We start from the raw sequence: 18,380 nt of genomic DNA on the forward strand, positions 1-18,380 counted from the left end.
GGGAGCCCTAGCAAGTGCTTTTCTCTTCTGCATCCCAGATCCCAGGTGTGGAGCTATGGCCTGGTCCAGAACAGAGATTCGGGGCATTTAGGACGGGTGCCTTACTGGGCTCATAAATGGAGACACGGGGCCTCAAAGTGCACCTTGCCAGAGCTCAGGAGACTAGAGCAGGCAGTGGAATGTGTGTGTGTGTGTGTGTGTGTGTGTGTGTGTGTGTAAGCAGCTACCCAACCCTGGGCCACTTAGGGATGCTGGGCTGAGACCAGTGCTGGGATCTGAGAAATGTCTATAAAAGGGAGGGAAGCCAGGCCTGGTGGCCACACACCTGCAAAGCAATCCCAGCTTCTGGGGTAGGGGTGGGGGGCTGGGGGAACGACTAAGCCAAGGCCCAGAACAGTCCAGATGGCTCAGCAAGACCCACAGCAGCGTCAGGTCAGGCTGGGGTGGAACTCCAGCTTCTTAGCATGTGCCAGGCCTTGGGTTTGAGATCCAGCACCTCCAACCAGAGGAGGTCTAGGAGAAGAAAGAAGAGGGGAAGGAGAGAGGAGGACAAGGGGGAGGAGGAGGAAGAATAAGAAGAAGAGGAGGAAGGGGAAGAGAAGGGGAGGGAGGGGAAGGAGGAGGAGGAGGGAGAAGAGGAGGAGGATAAAGAAGAGAAGGATGGAGAGGAGGAGGAGGGGGAGATGGGAGGAGGGAGAAGAGGAGGGAAGGAAGGAGGTGGAGAAATAAGAGGAAGAAGATGGAGAGGAGGAGGGAGGAGGGGGCCAGTGCTTTGGACACTCAGTGTGTGATTTGTACCTGACACTCACAGTAGGATACAGTTTTCACAACAAGCCCATTTTACAGACAAGAGCACAGGCTACAGGCAAGAGGAATGCAGGCCCAAGGCTGCTAATGGGCAAGCCCACCCAGCCCATCCGTTTCCTTGTCTCTAACTCCCCACTCAGGGACATGACCGCATATGGAAATCTCCCTTAGAGCCCTTTCTTAGGGATTAGCCCTTTCTCCTGGTTCTTCCTCTCATGAAAAGCGCTCTTGTTGTCTCCCACCCCCTGGAAACTCTTAGAAGGGTGCCCACCCCCAGCCCGGCCTTTGTACCAGGCCATAGCCTCCAGGCCCTTTCTCAACCTGGGCCCTGCCCTCCCCTCCCCCCCACCCCCCCATCTCAGGAAGCTGGTGAGGTCATTCCTCTGTCAGCAGGGACTCACAATAGGCCTGGCCTCCTTTCTGTGGAGAAGGGCCTGGGGTAGGGGAGAAGGAGGCAGGGGGCTGCAATTACAGGTTGCACAATGCAGCCTGCGCAGGGGAGGGGTGGGGAGGGGGATGCACCGGGTGGGTGGGCCTTGCCAATTAGCACTGCTGCTGCTGTGGCTGGGGGAGTCAGGGGAGGGGGAGGGGCAGGGACCGGGGCGGCACTGGGACATTCAGACCAGGTAGGCTCTGATGTCCTTTTTCCCTTCAGTGATCTGACACTAGTAAGCTGGAGCACCTACTATGTGCCAGGTTTCATGCTATGCTTCGTCAACAGAGGGAGTGAAGGATGCCCACTCATCTCGACTGGGCAGATGCTATGATGATGCTAGGAATAAACCAAAGAATACACATGGGAGACAAACATGAGTCAGCCATGCTGATGACATGGGTAGGGCTGAGACCTGGAAAGATCTGTTCTAGGCCGGGAAGGGCAAGGGGCGGGATGGAGAGGGCAAAGGCCCTGAGGCAGGGGCATGCCTGCCTGGCAAGTGTGGGAGGTAGAAAGGTGGCTGGCACCATAAGGTGCAGAGTGGAGGAAGAGAGAGGCTGTGGGTGGGTGGGAGGAGGGAAGAGACAAGTTCACGAAAGGCCATCACTTTCCTGCTGCCCGGACCTTAGGAGTGCAGGGTTATTGAGATGGGCACCAATTAAGTGCCTATTGTATGCAGGTACCTCCGACACTCTTTGTACCATTTCCCACGAGCTCTCAGCAAAGCAGCTCAGAGAGGCTAAACAACACAACGGAAGTCACCCAGCACTCTGTGACCCAAGACACGTGTGCCTGCTGGGCTCAAAGGCTTGGCCATGCTCACCCTTTGTCACACACTTCACGAGAGAGCTGAGTGTGGCCAAGAATGACAACAGGGACAGTGGCTTCCTTCCAAAGGCATACTGCAACTGTCCAGTGAATTCCATCTCCACTGTCCATCACGGTCCTGGGACATCATCAGGTTCGGGAAGTGGGCTCAGGACAGAGGCTCTTAGGGCTGCGTGCAGGCTATCCCTGGAAGGAAGGCAGGCAGGGCAACCTTAGCCTTTGTAGACTTCTGCTGCTCCCGCAACCTTTTCATTTCTGCCAGTTCAAAGATCCACTGTCCAGAGTTTTGAAGATTGCTCAGCTGGTAAAGTATTTGCCTTCAACCTAAGAGCTGGAGTTTGTATCTCCAAGCATCCAAGTGAAAAAAAAAAAAAAAAAAAAAAAGAAGCCACCTGTGTTGGGGTGTGAGCTTATAATTCCTGTGCTGGAGATACAAAGATTGTGTCCCCCAAGCTCGCTGGCCAGCCAACCTAGCCTCACCTGCAAGTTTCAGGCTAATGAGAGCCTCTTTCTCAAAAAGGCACATGGGCAGCTCCTGAGAAACAGCTTCTGAGGTTGACCTCTGCTTTCCACGCACTGGCGTGCAAACTTGCGCACGCTCGCGCACGCACACACACACACACACACACACACACACACACACACACACACACACCTCGCTCTCTGTCCTTCAGTACTGTGTCCCAAGGGTACTCCGGGCAGGGACCACTGGAAGAGGCTCTGACCTTATAGGGACTTCTGTGTTTGTGCCCCTCACCTGCTTGTGTGAAGGGTGTTGGTGACCTCATCATGGATTGGATTTAACCAGAGGGCCCAAGGGCAAAGGCCAGCCTGTGTGGCTACTGTAGCAACATTGTCCCCAGCCTACCTAGTCCAGTGACCCAGTAGCATGGGTGCTCTGATGGCACCTCAGTCTTGGGAAATACCAAGGTCCCTTTGAGGGAGGATACCTGGGCCTCACAGACCAATGGGAGGGCCAATGGCTGTGCCTGCTTGAGATGAGGCCAGAAGGCTGCCACCATCCCAAGGGACTCTGGAGTCATCTCTGTCAGGCTCTGGGCAAGCCCTGAAAAGCACGGGGTTCTCTTCTAGTCCCATCCACCCAGGCTCTGTAAAGCCCACGGGTTTCAGTGTCATGTTCTAACCTGTGGATCTCCAGAACTTTAGGATGGAGAATTAAAGGTAGCTAGAGAGTCATGCCAGTCCTTGGGCATCCCTGGGTCTGCTCCAGCGATAACAGACACCAATGACCCCAGCTACTGGGCTGTCTGCTGGCCCAGATTCCCGGACACTCAGTTTGAATAAGAAGGACACTGAATAGGTCAGTGGCTTGACCAGATGCTGTGGCTTGGAGCCCCATATTCTATGTTTTCTGTGTCTGTTGGTGGTTTCCACTCATCTCTGTGGCCAGACAATGCTGTTAGCCAAAGGACAGGGGATGATGGGCTGTGGTTTGCAGAGGACATAGCAATAGTGGTTAGTAGGGAAGATGCTGAGATAAAAGTGACCCAAGGGGCATGGGGCTGGCAAGATTGGGAGTGGTGTGTGTGTGTGTGTGCATGCATACATGTGCATGTGTGTGCATGTGTATCTGTAAACCGTCTTGATGTCTATTGTAGTGCTAAATGTGGGTCCCCAAGACCTGAAGTCTGCACGGAGACCTGTGTCCCTGACCCCAAATTATTTCTGTTTGGGAAATAAAGATGCCAATAGCCAAAAGCTGAGCAGGAGAGACATAGGTGGGGTTTAGATTTCCAAGGCTTGAGGTCAGAGGAGAACCAGGAGAAGAAAAAGATACATGAAGAAGAAGAAGAAGGAGAAGCTGCTATGGGTTAGGTGAGCCATAAAAACATGGCCCTAAGGGCTGGCCAATTGGATTTAAGAACAGCCCAGATAAAACATAGTAAGTAATAACCCGGGGTTATCCTAGCAGCATAGAGGGTAAGGATCTGCCCAGCTCTTTGTGCTATTTAAAGCTTATTGTAAATATAAAGGTTGCATGTGTTTTTTTTTTTGTTTTGTTTTGTTTGTTTTGTTTTTTATCTTGGAACTAAATGGTCAAAGGCAGGGCAGAAACCCCAGACTGGGATTTAAAATTTCTACTATATATACATATGTGTATGTTCACGAGTGCATGTATGCATGCTTCTGCGTGTGTGTGTGTGTGCGCGTGCGCGTGCGTGCATGTGTGAGCGTGTGTCTCTTGGCTGGAGCAGGGTGAGGCAGAGAATCGTCACTACATATCTCCAATAAAGTCATACTGCCTATACCAGTCTCTACCAGCTGCACTCCAGGCAGGAAGAAAACTCTGAGCAGGGTGCAACACCCTAAGAACACAGAGATCTAGAGAGCCTGCTGTCCCTACATAGTGTGAGCTTCACGTGTTAAAGACAAGCCGATTAGGCTGAGGCTCCGGGCTCGGTGGTAGGAGCGGGCAGATACTAGCACCTGGTGCCTGTACATCTCTGGTTCTGTACACATAGCAAATCCTGCTCCAGCCTCTGTTGACAATACAAACACTGGCTTTCCTGAGGGGTACTGTCCCATCCTGCCTGCCCTTCTGCGATAGTGATGGGGGCACGCTTCTTCTGCCTCCTGGGCCCGCAGGTGGCCAGTTGCTTTGAACATGGGCTTCAGATTGGCTGGTTGTGTGGCACCAATGGCTGCAGCCAGAGAGAAGACACTGGGACAAGGTTCCATGGGGGAGACAGGATGGCTGTTTAGCAGAGACGGGCAACAGCTCAGGGAAAGCCTTAACGCTTCTCTGTGGTTTGGGCACAGAGGCTATGTGGCTGTGTCAAAGTTAGAAAGACTTTAGGGACGTTGGAGGTCTGTCCCACAGTCCTGATGGAGGGTGAGCTCCTGTCTGTCTTTCCTTTCCACACAGATAATGGGTGAGGCCAGATATGCACAGGTCATCTGCCTTCCCTGCTGGTCCCCAGTCTAACCTGATCAGTTCCTTCCAGTCTCTTAGGAAGCCGTTCAAAAGACTTAGCCCCTATGATCACCACGGCAGACAGTCATCTACATACAGCCCATTCATTCTTGAGTAGGGCCCTGAGTCAAAGGTTCAGACTTATCCAAGGTCAAACAAGCAAGTGGTATGTGTGGGGATGTTGGGGGGAGGGTCAGGGGGGAGTGATACACAGCCAGGATGTGGACCAGGGACCACCACATTCCAGTGCTGGACTGGGGTGTGAACCCCAGGAAGCTACAGTCATACTTGTGGGACTCTCCCCAACTGAGGGCCACCCTGCCCTGAGACTCCTTCCTCAGTATGCGCTTCAGCTATCCCTGTCGTCTGGATGCTGGTGCTGACCAGTGAGAACTCCCACCCACGATATCACAAACCGCATAGGAGCTTACTCCAAGCTGATGCCTCCATATGAAGCATGCTAACGAGCCTGGGCCCTGCCTGGCTGCCTGGCCTCTCACCAGGCTGGGGTGAAGATCTCGGCAGAGGAGCGGCTCTGCTAAGGCTCCTGGGTCGGGGTGAAGGCCCCAAGGAGAGGGAATATAATAACCAGCTGCCTCCACCACAGTGCCTGTGACTCTCAGAGGCAGGAGAGAGGACTGGGGATGTGCCACTGTGACACCGAGTTCCTTGTTCACCGCCCCCTCCCCACCCCAGCAATGGGGTGTGTGTGTGACCTTTTTCTAGTAATGGTGCAGCCCCCTTCCTGATACGATTCAGAAACCCCTGCCCTCAGTGAACATGGGATCTTTGTTCTCAACACAACAGAGACTCACAAAAATTGTGGCAAGCAAGGGCTAGAAGGACACACCAACTCTGGCTGTCTCTCCCCCCCCCCAACTTCTCTTTCCAGAACTTCTCTTGTGGACGCTTCCTGGTTCTTCTGGCTACCCGTAACCTGCTCTCCAGAGCCTCCACTGTACATGCCAGTCACTTCCAAGTTCCTTGACAAAGCACGGGTCTCTCCTCTGGCTTCCCACCCCCTACCCTGCTTCACCCCACAGGAGCTCTGAGGATCCTGGAGCCTGCCCTTCTCTACCTGTTCCCACCAGCCCCGACCCCACTCACTCCCTCTTTCTTCCCATCACCTGTTCCCTGACCTCCTAGTCTCACTGCTCAACCAGGGGCTCCGCATGCTTGTCTTGTCTTCTCTGGGGCCTAGACCCACCTTTTCCCCCTCCTCGTCAGCAGCATACTGTGGCTATATCACTTTTGTCCAGGTTGGTTCAAAGGCCCTGGGGCATGCTACCTAAGGATCTCTGTTGGGGATCCTGTCTACCTCCCATCTGTAAAGTAGGAAACCTCCCTTTTCTGGACAGACTTGCTCTGTGTTGTGTGATGCTACCTCCTCTGTGGCTCTCCTAGTTTGCCTTCTATTGCTGTGATTTGGGGGAGGAAAGAATTTATTTGCCTTACAGATCTAATCACGGTCCATCCTTGAGGGAGGTTAGGGCAGGGACTCAAGGAACAGAGGCGAGAACCATGGAAGGACGATGCTCACTGGCTTGTGCCCCTTGGTTGGCTCATCGACCTTTCTTATACAGCCCAGGACCACCTGCCTGTGGATGACACCACCCAAGGTGGACTGGGACCTCTTCCATCAATAATTAATCAAGAAAATGCCACACAACCTTGCCAACGGGACAAACTGGTGAGGGCATCTTCTCAATTGATGATTCTTCCCCCGATGATCATATTTTATGTCAAGTTGACAAAAAACAATAGCAAACAAACAAACAAACCATAACCAGTACAAATAATTGGTTGAGGCTGGAAACCTGGCCAATGGGGTTTTCTCCAGCAATCCCATAGTCCAGTGGGATCCTCTCCAGCGACTCTGGCACCTGATGCCAGTGGCTACTGGCATCACTGGGGGCTCAGAGCTGCAGAGCTTTCTTCTTCTGATGCTTTCCTTGAACTCACTGTCCTCCCAGATGGCGGCCTCTTTTCCTAAGCTTCTTCCATGTGGTTCCTTCTCTGGCTATACGTTTTCCTCTGTCCAGTGGCTCTGCGTCCTTGCTGCTGGCTAGGAACTGAGGCAGCCCTAGACAGCTCCCTCCAGCAGACTCCAAGCAGAGTGGCTGTCCCCTCCCCTGACAGGCTACCCCATCCTGGTGCTGTCTGTCCTGGCACTGCCATGTTCTACTGTCACTCCCTAAAGTGGCAGACGGTGAGGAGCTTTGCCAAATGCCTGTGGGGATACAGACAGGGCACTCGGCTGCCCGCCTCCTTCCAAGGGCCTCTGCTGCTTTCTTATTGGGAAATGGAGGAGGAGGGAATTGGGAAGGGCTTGAGACACATCCCCCCCCCCCCATCACCTCCTCCTACTTATCACCAGTCTGCCCAGAAAAAATCAGAATGCATTCATTGGAGGAAGAGGTAAAAGCTCAGAGACAGAGGGACTGGATGCAGGGACCTTAGAGCCTAAGCTAGTCTCTCCTCATCCTATTAGCATAGCTATAGAACAATTTCAAGGCCACTGGGATCTCTGTGGGTCAGATGTCCTCCTGCCCAGCCCCCTCCCCGCCCCCGTGATGCTTCTGAGGGTCAAAGTCAGAATAGGGGCACCAGAAATCAAAACAGCCATTAGGAAGAGTCACCAGTATAAGAACAAGACCTTGAGCAGTGGCAGAACCAAGAACACCCTGTCTCTCATGGTCCTCAGCTGTTAAGTGCTGACCTAGGGTGACTGCTAGTGGGACTTCTCTGGGTACCGCAGCACCTGTGAATCTGGGCTGGGGAATGGGCAGATTCAAAGGGGAAGCTGCCCTGCCTGACCCCAAGTTCCCCAGCTGGTTCCACTTTAGAACTGTAGCGACTTCTCCGGTCTATTCTGTTGAGTCCTTGAGTTTCTACCCACTTTTGAAGCTTTTCCTGCAGACACGTGCCCAGGCTGGGTGTCTGCCCTGCTGGCTCTGGACTGTACAGTGGCCAGACTTGGGTCTGTGCCAGGCTGCTGCAGCTGTTCCGCCTTGGAGTGATGACAGTAGCTGATGGCTTGACAAGTGGCCCTTGGGAGGTGGCATCTCATCTGGGCAGTTGCCCAGCAGGAGGGCCATTTGAGGAGGAGAACAGAGCCCCGAGGGTAGGAGACTCCCAGAATTGACCCAAAGAGATTGGGAAAGTGTGTGTGTGTGTGTCCCATGGGGACCCCATAGAAAGTGTGAGTATAGGATTTGGAGTCTACCTCACGGTGAGCCTTGGCTTGTCACTGGATGGCTCTGAGACTGTCTTCGGACCTGCATAAGTTGAGGTAAGTGCCTTCAAGTCCATGGGCAATGTCTCTTATAGGACAGGTAAGTCCCCTAGGCTCCCCTGGATGTGAAAAGCTGTGTGGTAGACACTGGTGGGGTCTGTGAGCAGGAGTTTCAGGTCTGGCCTGAGTACAGCTGCCGTCTACCCAAAGTGGGTCAGCTCTGTATCTCTGTGCCCAGAGGTCGTCAAACAGACCTTTCAGCCAAGTGTTCTGGTATTCTGGGCCAGCTTTGAGTCTGATCCAGTTGAGCCAGAGCAGAGGGCAGTGTAGAATGGTAAGATTGTGCTAGAGAACCCTGGCCTTGTCAGAGTGCCAAGTGGTCCTTGTGTCCAGTGCCAAGCCCGTATAGTCGCTGCTGGAGCCCTGGGCAGGAATGATGATGGTGCCCTTGGTTTAATCGGAGAGGTTACAGGGATCAATTAGTGATGTCTGCTATGGACACCTGTTGGGTTTGTTTATTTGTTTCTCTTCCTCTCTCCCTTCCTCTTCTCCCTCCTCTTCCCACTCTCTTTCCTTCCCTCTTTCCTCTAGTGCCAGGAGACCTAGGGCTTGATGCAGGCTAAGCAAGCACCAAACACTGCCACAACCCTGGTACCTGCTCTTGGGTTTCTCTGCAGTCCCTGTCTGTGATCTCTCTGGTGCAGGATGAAGCAGAGAACTATAAGAACTCTATGGGGTACAGTAGTTCTAGCAGTGAGTGTTTCTCCAGACAAGGGTTCTAGACTCCCAGGATTGGGGAAGGGTGGGTGTGGTCTACGGGGAGTCCTTAGAAGGTACAAGTGAAGATTTGGAGGCTACTGCCCATGGCCTTGGGTAAGTCCATCCTCCTGGGGCCAGTGTGTCCTCTGCACCCTGGAGTTAAGGATGAGGATTAAGGCCTATGATAGGGACAGCTGAGGAGCTGCTCTGTGGTGGGCGGGACAAGCAGGCTGATTCAGTGGGGATTATGGCGAGCTGAGTGTCTCGTCCATGTGGTACCCATACCCCGTTTCTTTTCCCCTTCACTTCCCACAGCATCACATCAGGAGAACATGGGGTGGCATGGGAGGTTGTGAGGGTCCCCATGCACCCCATTCAACTCTATCACTCAGTCCTCTGACCTCATCTGTAAGGTTGGCATTATCTGTGTGAATCAGAGCTGGGGGCAGCATCAGGGCCCTTGAGAAAACACACATTTTAGCCCTGCCCCCTTGACATCTCAGGGGCTATTTGTTCCTGGAAAAGGAGGGCTTCTACCCTACACGGCTTTCTTTAACCGTGCCTCAGTTTACCTTATCTGTGTAGTGGGGGCTAGCATGGGCTGGAGTGCAAGGGTCTCTTGATTCCCATTTCTGGTGATTCAGATCCAAACCTGTTGCTAGGAACCCTTCAAACTAGAGTTTGGAAGACTACCACATGCCAGTTTGACCCAGCAAGGGCTGCTCTTGGTCTCAGCCAGCTACAGGTTGATGGCACATATCTCTCACCAGAGAAGACACAGACCAAGGACGTGTGGCCAAGTTAGTGAGGGGTAGCTGTAGGGTGGCTGAAGGAGTCCGGGAGCAAACAAACTCAGGAAGATCCCAGAACAGCATTTCAGCCCTGGAGGGGCTTTGGGCACCAGGAATGGAGTCCACAGCAGGTGTGTCTTGCAGGAGAGCAGAGGCACAGGTCTCCATTTGTTGTGGCTCAGCTGGACTTCTCTGGCCTCTCCTGTGTCCTCCTAGCTTTGCTGACCCTCCCTGAATAAGTTCTTTTTACCTCTCTCATTATGGATCAATGGCTGTCTATTAGACCCCATTTCACATTTCGGACACCTCTGGAAGTAGGGTGCTTACTGGGGCCCCCTCCTTGGGGAGTTTTAAGCTCACTGAGTACCTTCTGGGTGGAGGGAATGGAGTCAGGGGTCTGATAGGGACTAGCACAGAGCTGCTGGGACAGGGAGGGCTAGGCAGATCCTGCTGGCTCTCCTGGGGCCCTCCCTGTGGTGCTTGGGGGTGGGGGGAGAGCCTGAGGCAGTTCCGAATCCGTGCCTGGCACACTTGGCACAGACTATGAGACAGGCATCTTATTACAGGTGAGACAACACGAGAGTGCCTGGCCCAGGACCCAGAGGCAGGCTTGAGCCTGTCTGACACCTCAGGCAGGGTTGTCCCCGGCTGGTTCTATTGCCTCCCCCAGAATGGTGGTAGAAGGGACTTCTGGCAGGAGAGGGTGGGACAGCACTGTGCAGTGCAGGGACTGGCTCCAGGGTATTCCTGGTGACTGTCAGTGTTGGATGCCAGGCCAGCCCAGCTGCCCTCTTGGCTCTCAATCCCACTCAAGTCTCAGAGGCTCAGAAAGGGTGGATGCAGTTTCCCAGAGACTCAAGAGGGTTTGTGGCCTATATCATCTACCCTTAATATAGGGTTTAGTTTTGAAGATGATGGAGGATACTGAATCCTCAGTGTGTGTGCATGCGCGCATGCATGCGTGTGCACGTGTATGTGTGCGCATGTGTGTGTGTGAGTGTGTATACCCTCACTAATGAATAATAAACAGGTGGCCAGGTGAGCAGCAGCCAAGGGATGACCAGAAGGGGCCTCCCAGCAAAGACAAAGATGTCTAACACTGAGCACCTCAGCAGTGGCCACTTGACCCATGTGTCCTCCTTTGATCCTCTTGACTGCCCCATTGGCTCACCCTGGAGTGGAGCACAAGAGTAACCAGAGCTGGGGCACTGTGGAGTGCACAGCCTGCCACAAGCTCCTCCCCTTGGTTAAGCATCTTCCTCTAGAAAGAAGGAAAAAATCACTTTCTCCAGAGTCAGTGGGGTCACACGAGGCACAGCAGCCATGTGTGACTGGGGACATTTTGTTCTACTTTTGGAGCCTGCAGGTACTCACAGTCTTTCCCAGAGCAGCCCTGGGATCACTAGACCCCTTGTGCTTTTTCTCTGGAAAGACTGACTCAAGAGCTACCCCACCCAGAACCCAGAATCACTCTACTGCACCTCTCAGGCTGGCTCTCTCTGTCTCTCTCTCTGTCTCTCTCTCCCTCTCTCTCTCCCTCTCTCTCTCTGTCTCTCTCTCGGCCTACAACCCCAGGCACTCTGAAACCTCTTCTTTGCCCTTATTGTGTTCCCCAGCCAGTGTCCCTCACTGGTCAACAGGGAGTAGCAGCCACTTAGCTTCAGAGCGCCACACTATCCAGGGCTCCTTGTTCGGGGGCAGTGTAGTGCCCCTTTTCCTCCAGTTCTGTGTCTTTGCCAGGCCCTGAGGTTGTGATTACGGTTGGTCATGAGTTCTGGCCTGCTCTGGGTTGCTCTCATTTTTCAGAAATGGCTACCGAAGCCTGAGAGTCGAAGTGTTGTAGGGGTTGGCCCAGCCTCACAGCTTCTGGTTTCAAGGAGGCAGGTGTGTGTGTGTGTGTGTGTGTGTGTGTGTGTGTGTGTGTGTGTGTGTGTGTGTGTCTGTGTGTGTAGAAGAGAGACCAAGAGAAGTCTTTGGGGCAGGGCTGGGCTTAGCCAGGACCCTGGACAGCTCAGCTGAGACCCAAAGAACTTGACTGGGAAGGTTGGGGGCTTACAAAGAACAGGAAGGAGTTGCCTATCATCAGAATAGAATAAAAGGGATGGTGGAACAGGACCGTGAGACAGTGGAACAGGGCTGTGAGACGGTGGAACAGGACTGTGAGACGGTGGAACAGGACTGTACCGTGAAGGCTGTCCTCACAACTTGACTCTCTATTAGCTGGACAGGTTTTGAAACCTTTGGGGCACACCCCCCCCCAGTGTTTTTTAGTCCATCAACTGAGGCTTCCTCCCCTTTGTGGAGAGGCTGTCTCTTGCTGGGATCCATGCCAGACTGTTGCAAAAATAAGCTGTCTACAAGGCAGCTGGGAAAGTTCCTTAACAGCCACGGAGGACTCAGACATCATGGAGGGCCTGAGGACAGAAGTACCAACATTCAAAGCCATCCATCAGTGACTTGCAAGTGTGGACTCCAAGGGCATCAGTTGCCAGGACCTGTCTCCTTGTGAGCCATTGGATGTGACCTCTTAGTTTCTGTAGATGACAGGGGTGGCCTCCCGGTCCAGAAATACCCAGCTACTTCTCACCTAGCTTTACATGGGTCACATGAGGTTAGTACTATGGTATTGAGGGGACTCCTGTGGCCTGATGCAATCCTATGTCTGGCTGTCTATCATCTATCTAGTCTTTCTATCATCTATCTATTACCTATCTAATCTATCTAGTCTTTCTATCATCTATCTATTACCTATCTAATCTATCTGTCTAGTACGTGTGTGCACCACAGTGCATATGTGGAAGTCAGAGATGACTTGTGGGGATCAGTTCTCTCCTTCTGCCCACCACGCGGGTCCTTGGGCTTAGCAGCAAACACTGTTCCCAGCTGAGACGTCTAGCTGGCTCACCATGAAATTCTACCTAAAGATGACTACAGGGAGCCCCCAGGGTCTTTCCCCTACTTTGTCCAGTTCTCTGCCATAGCCCTTCCTCCTCAAGATGAGAACATGGAGATTTAGAGAAACAGCAGAATACCCAAGGTCCCAGACAAGTTAGCAAAAATCCGAGGTTAGAATTTAGATCCCCATACTTGGTACCTAAAGCTTATGGTGCAGCAACTGTGACAGGGTTAGGTGACAACTGCCTGCCAAGTGCACTGTCATCGAGGTAGAGTCCGTCGATCAACTGCACTGACAGAGAGATCAAAGTTCTGAGTCCAAGGCTTATTTCAGGAGTTGGGGAGTGGTCACGGCACAGTGAACTAGGCACAGGGAGGGGGAGGGTCAGGACTCCATGGCTATGAGTGCCCTTTCATTCTTGGCCTCTGAGCATGGACGTCTCAGATGAGGCCTGTGTCACAGCATCAGGATCTAGACAGACTGAGGCTAGCAGAAAGAGACAGGAGGTTACTGAGTGGGGTGGAGTCTACCTTCGTTTTCTTTCCTCTCCTTGGGTCTCCAGCACACAGTAGGCACCTAGAAAATGATTCCCTTCAGAAGGAACCTCCCTGGCTGGTTCAGCAGTGGGGATCCGGTGCTGTTTCTTATCACTCTCCATGAACAAGACTAACAAGTGTTAGTTTTCTATTACGCAGAATGTCTGCTGCTGTCTGCCCAGATGGGCTGCTCACTTAGGAGCGAGTCTGTCCTGCCCACTCCATGATCCTCATCCCTGCATCATTTAGAGCCATTCACTAATAATTAGTAGACCCTGTTGATACAGCATCCGATCCTAGGGCCTGACCAGGACTCCTCTCCTGGTTCAGCCTGGACCAGGAGAGGAGTGGAGGTTACCTAAGGCAGGGTGTGTTCAAGCTGAGTGCCTGGGTCTGAGGTGATGCAGGTGATGACGGGTTCTTGGTGGCAAGCTCACACTTGGTTCCAAACAGGCTGAGTGCCAGGCATACAGTGGGTGCTCAATAGATGCACAGTAAGAGATGGTATTCTGGGAACTGAGCTCTGGGAGAAATCCAGCCTTTGGGGGGACAACAGTCACAAGAATGTCTTCTGTCTCTGCTCTTGTCCCCTAAAGGCCATGCCCAGCTGTGCCATTGTTCTTGGCAGGCAGCAGGGAGAGCCTGCTGATGTCCTGAGCTGCAGCCTTGTCTCTCAGGTAGGCAGGGATGTTCTCTGAAGCACAAAGTGGTGTTGTAGTCTTAGGAGGGAAGGGTCTACAGGGTGAGTTATGGGGTCCCACTGGGAGAGAGCTCTGCACCATCAGTTTCTCCTCCTTAGCCTCTTCCTAACCAGACCTACTCCCTGTCTGGGATGCTGGAATGAGTTCTCTCAAAGCACAAGCTTGGTCATAGCAAGGCCTGGCCATAACCTTCAACGGCTCCCTAACACCCTAGCAAACTCCATGGGCTTAGCCAAGCGCCCAAGAACCTTACCTCCATTTCTTTTTCTTCTAGCTCCACAGAGCCTCAGCATCCCACCCTGCCCAGGACCCTGGCCTGTACCAGCCTCTATCTAGAAGGGTTTTTTTCCCCAGCCTGGGCATGATCTTACCCCATGTAGCATCTCCACTTTCAGGAAGCCACCCCAGGTGGCTGTCCCCTCTTCCCACACGTGCCATATCTCCCTCTGCCTCTCTCACAAGACTGGGTTCTCCTTCAGAGCAACCCAAGCCCCAAGTGCCAACTGAGGTGCCCTTGCGGGTCTGACCCTAATCATCTGAGAGAGATGGTAGGCTCTGTGATAAGCAAGTAGAACCCACAAATACTGGTTAAGGGATGTTGGGTGGACTTCCCTCCTAAGTTCCATTGTGGGGAGAGGCCCAGGACAGAGCTAGGCCCTGTGGACTCCTTTTTATCCTGGTCAGGGGTCGGGGGTCTTTGGCCTCTCAAACTTTGCACTGGAGAGACCTCTATGTCTCATTCTCTCTGCCTCCCGGGACAGGGCCTCCTGGAAACCTAGCACTAGGTCCTCTGCCTTCCAGACTGGCTTACCTGCCCGTACTGGGTTTCTAGGTGAGGCCACTGTGGGCCACCCAGGAGACCAGGCTGGGAGACCGGGAGTCAGAAGGGGCTCAACAAGAGGACCCTGGCCTGATCCAGTTGAGGGAGGGGGAGGTGTCCGCATCTCTCTATGGACAGAGACCCCGGTGGCCCCAGGTTGGGGTCCTAACCGCGGAGCGGGTGCCCGGGCACCGAGAAGGAGCCACGCATGCCCCTGCACGCGGTGCCTAGCGCGGCGCGCGGCTCCGGAGGTGAGGGCGCCCCGCCCCGCTCCCCTCTCCAGGCGCTCGGCGGCCGGGGCTAGGGGCTGCGTGGAGAGGGCGCGGGGCGGCCCCTGAGCGGCGGGATGCGGGCTCCCGGCCCGGGAGGGCGCCGAGGCCCCAGGCGCGGCCGGGGCGGCCGGGACCCGGGCGGGAGGGCGCGCGGGGCCGGGGCCCGAGGCCGCGATCGCGCTCCTGCGGGGCCCGGGCGCGCGGGCGGAGCGGCGCGGCGGCGCGCGGGGCCGGGGCGGCGCGGAGCCGGGCGGGGGAGGGGGAGGGGGCGCGGGGAGCCCCCCGCCCCGCGAAGGAGGAGTCTGGCTCCCACTCGCAGCCTCGGCCGCGCGGCGCAGAGGCCCCCGCCCCTGCGCGCCGCCCTCGCGGGAGCCGGGCCCCCGCCGCCCTCCGCGCGCGCTGCTGCTCGCGGCCGCCGAAGAGGAGCCCGGGGCCAGGTAGGACCCGGCCGGGCCGGGAGTGCGAGCGGGGCTGGGCGCGGGCGGCGGGCCGGAGGGGGCGCGGCTGGGACCCTGTCCCCGCACCCGGGGGGCCCCGCGGCGCCCGTAAAGTTACTTTGGCCGCCTCTGCCTTGCCCCGGGCGCGCGGCCCCGGGTCGGCTACCGCCGCTGCGCAGCCAGCGGGGCCGGGGCTGGCGGGAGGGGGCTCGGCCGGGGCCGCGCGGTCAGCGAAACTTTTCCCAGGCTGGTCGACTGCCGCTGACTGCTGTTGGAGTAGCCGGTGGGAGGAGAGGGCTGGTGGGGTGCAAGTGATGATGGGGGTGGTAACAATAGCCACCTCCTGTTGTGGAGAGCCTACTGTGTGCTGCCAGCCTCTGCTGACACTTGGAGGTGAGGGGTGAGAAGGGGACGGATGCTGGTCAAGTGGCTACTTTTGCTGGGTATTGCCGGGAACTTCACTAACACCCATGTGTCGTCCATTCATCCACCCATCTATCAATCCATCATCCTTCCTTCACTCATTCAACACACTTACTGCTCTCTGCTGTGCCCCCTCAGAGGCTTCAGTGACTAATCAGACAGCACCCAGTCCTTCAGGACAGTATTTCATGGAGTGCCCAAGCCGAAAGGTGCCTCTGTGTGTTTATTTTGGGACATGCTACGGGAGAGAGAATTCAAACACAGCCTTCCTGGGTTTAGGCAGGGGCAGAGGAGTGATGTTATGTGAAAGAGACTAGGAGGCCAGTCTTAGGGGTTGGAGACTCCATCCTCTCTTGACCCTCTGGGCCCAGGCTCAGTGGTTCATTGAGGTCAGGACACAGAGCACATTGGACCTGGATGTCCAGCTAGTCTGGCAGGATTGTCTCCTCCTCACTACTGGACTGTCCCCTCTCCTTCAGCATCCTTTCAGAATTGCAGCCCTCCCCCCCCCCACTTCTTCCCCTGAATGGCTGGGAGGAGAACGAACTGTTAACAATTATAAAATTAAACCCGGCGAACAAAAGTGAGGCACCATTGAATGGTTGGGCTCCTTGCCGGTTTATGAATGGTTGTGGCAGACTTGCTAGCAGGGATCAGCTACATTAGGGGGGTGTTGGGGGTGGGGATCAGTCACTAACCATATTAACACCCCAACTAGCCTTGGCCAAAGGAAAATTAAAACAACTTCAGTAGTATTTGGCACATGACTAAAAATGCCTTGGGGGGAGTCTGGACAGGCTTTGGGGTGACTGCTCCATCTCAGCTAGAAGCCAAGGCATTAGGAGACCATCTGGGTAGGGTACCCAGGCAGAGGAGAACACCAGGCTTTGGAGCTGGTGGTCACAGGGAGGCGTCTGGAATGAGTCGAGGCGCAGTCTGCAGGGGACTGCTCTGTGGGAGCATGCATACTAATCTGCGCACCACCCGTCTCCCTGCAAATTGGCTTTCCGAGTGGCAGCCCCTCAACACTTATAAAATCCCCTTTTGCTCAAGATGGATTTCAGTGAAATGGTTGTGTCTCTTCCAATTTCTCTGAGAGTTGGAACAGTGTTAATTGGCTCACGGCCGCTCAAAAGACGACGTTTTAGTCTTGAACATCTATGATCGGTGTGTTTGGAAATGGTTCCGAGTAGGGATGCCTTCTGATTCTGCTCCTCAGCCCAAGGAATTTGGGAAGATCTGGAGAGTGAATTAGATTCCTTCACGTTGATGAGGGTCGGCTCCGAGTGAGGTGTGTGCGTGACGCAGCTGAGGTGTGAGCCCTGTGTGGTGTGGTGTTTACGGATGCTCACTCTCACCCAGACTGATGCCTCAAATTTAGGCACCACTGGACCAGGTCTAGGCTTATGCAGGAGACGGCAAATGAGAGCATTTCTCCAAGGGCCCAGTTTGTATCAGGGAGGAGCCCCCCCCCCCCCCCCGCTAGATCCATGGAGCCCGCACTCAAGTAGAGCAGTTTTATAAAAATATTTGGTACACCCATGGGGCTGCTAAATACTTTATCCATCCAAAGTGTGTCCATTTATTCCCTCTTGAACTTGCTACCGTCCACCCAGGCAGTAGCAGCTGGTTTGTCTGTTCATCGAATACAGGACACATCTTCCTCCACTGTCTGAACAACTAAGGATGGAAGATGGATTTCACTGAAGGAGCACATGGAGAATGGGGTATGGTGGGGGTGGGTGGGATTAGCAGGTCCTGGACCTATGGAAAAGAGGAAGCTATTGCCAAAAGGTAGTCGGCCGCGTTTAATCTCTCTGAATGCCTTCGCTCTTCCAACCTCAGGCCTGTGAGTGATCACGAATAGTGGGGTAGAGGAAATGAATGGGCCAGGCAAGACTTCCAACAAGTAAATATGACACACAGAAAAACATGCAATTAGCGGAGGTTAGTGAATGCCTTTCAAGTCCCCAGTGCAGCAGTTAAGGGTGGAGTTTTCTCCCTCATCCCGGAACTGTCTGTCAAAATCCTTGAAGTGATAACGTGACACGTCTCTCCCACTAACCCTCCCTCACCAGAACAAAAAAAAGGGTCTTTGCATGTGGCCTCCCTACAGTATGTTCCTGTTCCTGAAATTCTTTCCATTCAACCTTTGTCTGCACCTCAGAATTGAAGGGGCCTGTAGCCCTGGCTTCTCTGGGGCTCAGGCCCAGAAATAGGTTCTTAGGCACGTCCTGATCCACAGAACAAAGTTGCTGGCCCCTCAAGGTGAGAGGCAGGCTTGCTCACAGGGTCTTCTTTTGACCACAATGCTTGCACCCTCTGTGGCTAGATACATCTCACACTCAGGGTCCAGGGAGAAAGGCAGGCAAAGATGGTACTTTCTGAAGCAAGGTCCATTTAGCATTGGCTAGACCAAACATGGGGTGGGCCATCCCCTGCATCCCGATGCCTGCTGTGTGACTACCCTCACATCACCACATCTCCTGCTAGCATCGTACAGA

At 54.3% G+C, this 18,380-nt stretch overlaps 1 protein-coding gene across 4 annotated transcripts in view; it reads left to right on the plus strand.

The window, feature by feature from the left end:
* Positions 1 to 14,817: 14,817 nt before the first annotated feature.
* Positions 14,818 to 18,380, plus strand: part of Mpped1 (metallophosphoesterase domain containing 1) — a 79,016-nt gene continuing 75,453 nt past the window's right edge. Inside the window, exon 1 of one of the 4 annotated variants that reach the window (XM_006520819.2) lies at positions 14,818 to 14,995. The gene's annotated coding sequence lies outside the window, so the exon portion shown is untranslated. Of the gene's footprint in view, positions 14,996 to 15,357; positions 15,454 to 15,676; positions 15,847 to 18,380 lie in introns of those variants that run through there. The other 3 variants (XR_003951367.1, NM_172610.3, XM_006520817.4) reach the window with 3 other exon arrangements.

The sequence above is a fragment of the Mus musculus genome, chromosome 15, assembly GCF_000001635.26.
Source record: "Mus musculus strain C57BL/6J chromosome 15, GRCm38.p6 C57BL/6J".
NCBI lineage: Eukaryota > Metazoa > Chordata > Mammalia > Rodentia > Muridae > Mus > Mus musculus.